The sequence below is a fragment of the Sceloporus undulatus genome, chromosome 6 (assembly GCF_019175285.1).
Source record: "Sceloporus undulatus isolate JIND9_A2432 ecotype Alabama chromosome 6, SceUnd_v1.1, whole genome shotgun sequence".
NCBI lineage: Eukaryota > Metazoa > Chordata > Lepidosauria > Squamata > Phrynosomatidae > Sceloporus > Sceloporus undulatus.
Genome location: NC_056527.1, coordinates 99,735,490 through 99,738,680, shown reverse-complemented (window position 1 = coordinate 99,738,680; position 3,191 = coordinate 99,735,490). Strand labels below are relative to the sequence as shown.

At 38.0% G+C, this 3,191-nt stretch overlaps 1 pseudogene; it reads left to right on the top strand.

Moving 5' to 3' along the window:
* The first annotated feature begins 961 nt into the window (after positions 1-961).
* LOC121933673 lies at positions 962-1,940 on the top strand (annotated as a pseudogene).
* The last annotated feature ends 1,251 nt before the right edge of the window (positions 1,941-3,191 follow it).

The window sequence follows — 3,191 nt, the reverse complement described above, 5'->3', positions numbered from 1 at the left end:
TCAGAATATACTTGGACCAGGAGACAAGATATGCCATTGAAATAGATGGATTGAATGGGTTATTTTTTTCCAGAGAATCAAGAAAGAATGATTTAATATCCAAGAAATAAATTAGAAAATCTTTCTGGAGATGAAGAATCACTGGCCCATGGTCAGAGGACAGGACAGAGGGAAAGGTGACTCATCTTGCTACTGCTGAACCTGGCGTACACAGGTGCACACCAACCAAAGCCTGCTAGCCAGTAGGAGAACAAAAGGTTAGGAATCAAAATAAAACACCCATTATTAACCAAATCACTGATGGGATAGGAATGGGCATGTCTTGTAACTTTAACACAAGGTTATTGTACTTAAACTTGATCCAGATGTTACTGCAAAAAGTTAGTGCAAAAAATTTCAACTGAGACACTTTTGGGGATGTACTGCTTTGCAACATGTTAATATCTTTGTTGAAAACACTCCACTGATAGCTTATTTGCTACTGTTTATGGGTGTGTGTTAGATTCTGTGAGACATGCTCAATTCCTACTCAGCCATGGAAACCCATTGGGTGACTTTGGCTAAGTCACAGTCACTCAGCCTAAGAGACAAGCAATGGCAAACCTGCTTTGTGCAATTCTTGTCAAAAAAATGCTGGGAGAGGGTCACTAAAGTCAGAGATGATTTCAAAGGCATATATCAAAAACAGTCACCTGTGTAGTCAACCAACAGGATTCTAGCCCAAGTACCTTTATCATGAAATGGTAGAAGAGAGTAAATTTGGTAATTTCTAGATTTGGGAATAAGGCAAATAAAGTATGAGTTGTCTTCACATTGTATTATCCCAAGGACAGAAAAAAGTCTCAGTTTGGGGACAAGATTTTTAAAATTAAATTAAAGTGTACAATTATTCACAATAGATGGGACCAATCAATATTGTTTGTACAAATTGAATTTCAGCAGATAAACAAAGGATGAAAAAATGAAGATGAAAAATGAAACAGTTACTTCAGAATTTATTCTTCTTGGCTTTGGGGATCTCCAAGAACTACGGTTTCTTCTCTTTGTGGTGTTTCTAACCATCTACATCATGACTATCACTGGAAATCTACTCATGGTAATACTAGTAGTGACTGATCATTATCTACACACACCCATCTTTCTTCCTTGAAAATCTGTCTTGCTTAGAGATCTGCTACAGCACAACCATCCTTCCAAGACTGTTGGCCAGTTTTATAACAGATAACAAGCACGTTCCTTTCAATTACTGCATAATCCAGTTATGGAGTTTTTGCTTATTTAAAACAGCAGAATGCTATCTCTTGGCAGCAATGTCTTATGATCGCTTCCTGGCCATATGTAAACCTCTGCATTATCCCACACTTATGAATACCAAGGTTTCCTTCCAACTTATTGCTGGCTCTTGGATTTGTAGTTCTGTGGTAGACATGATATTGGTCATTTTTATATTGCAATTAAACTTCTGTGGCCACAATGTTATTGACCATTACTTTTGTGATTTCATTCCAATCATAAACTTGGGGTGTAATGATACATATCACGTGAAAATTGTATTAGCTGTTTTGGCTTCCATTAGCACCATCCCACAACTGACATTAACCACAACATCATATGGATACATCATTGCAGCCATACTTAGAATCCCATCTGTTATAGGGAGGAAAAAAGCTTTTTCTACTTGCTCTTCCCACCTCATAGTGGTAACAATGTTCTATGGAGCCATAATCACTGTATACACTATGCCAGACACTGATGGATTGAGGAAGGTGAAAAAGATCTTTGCTATTTTTTATACCATCCTGACACCTTTGCTCAACCCTCTTATATATAGCCTAAGGAATAATGAGGTGAAGGGAGCCCTGAGGAGAACAGCCAGTAAATGTACCATATGTATGAAAGTTCATCAAACTCCTTTTGTCAAACCACATGATGGAACTTAATTACATTATAAGGACAAGAAGACTCCATTCTGTGGACTAGTGAACAATGCTGAAAGTAACTATGCAGAAGACTAATAATAATGCCTATATGCTCTGGTGTGAGCTTCCTGTCATGAGATACATACAAAACTGTGTAATGGTTGGAATATCTTTGTATGTCATTAAATACAAACATACCTCTTGGAATATGTTTGTATGTCATTAAATACAAGCTTACCTCAGTTCTTCGGGGTGAGGGCTCTTTCTTTTTGAGCTATCTGTAACTTATATGTTGTAAGATATATATATATATATATATATATATATATAGCGTGAAAAACTTTTCTTTCCATGAAAGTCAAGATTGAAAACTCCCTTTGATCACCTGCAAATACATAGTAAATCTTTGTTGTGCAGTAAATTAACACAGAAGATAAGCATTATATGTCATGTATGGGGGGAGGTAGGCTCAAGTCTACAAAAGCTCATGTTACTAACATCTTTCTTTCAGTTAGGGGTGAAGCAGACCAGTGGCTTGGAGAGGCCTCTGGTTGCTCCAGACCTGGTCAGCCCCTGATTGATAAGGGACCGTGGCAACTGCACAGCCTTTCTCTGAAAGTAGTCCATGGCTGTGGTCCTAAATTGGTCACCAGCAGAGTGGACTTTCCCCACTTCTTTTTCTGGTGGCCTGAGGCCTCAGAGCAGTTTCTGTCCACTCCAGCAGCATGCATCGTCTGCATGCACCACTCCCGGAGTGGCCAGAAGCCGCTTTATTTGGCCTATCTACTTCAGGCTTTAGTCTCAAACGTGCTACAAGATCACTTTGTGTACATATTTTCCAGACTAACACAGCTAGACCTTTGAATTCTACAATACAAAAAAGAAGACACTGTTTTTCCTTTCAGGTCAACATGCATTGGGCTTTTTAAAAAAAAAATCAATAAATCATTCATTATTAAGTATCTTGAAATGTGTTCCAGTTTCTTCTGAAGTAGTTTGACAGTTCAAGGAGAGGTATTCACATTTGAAATGTAAGGCAGCATGATAGTTCCTTTTTTTCATGTTGCCCTTTCCTATTATGTTCAATTTTCTCATCCGGTAAAGCATTGGTAGCTGTCAGCTTCATATACTCCTCTCCTATTTTGCATGTCATCTCCAGACTTTTAAATTAAAGCAGTAGTTACTGTAGGGTTTTTTGTGTACTTTGTGTGTTTTGTTTTGCAGTTGGGCACAAAATGTGTAGGCAGAGAGAAAATTGCACTTGGAAATATA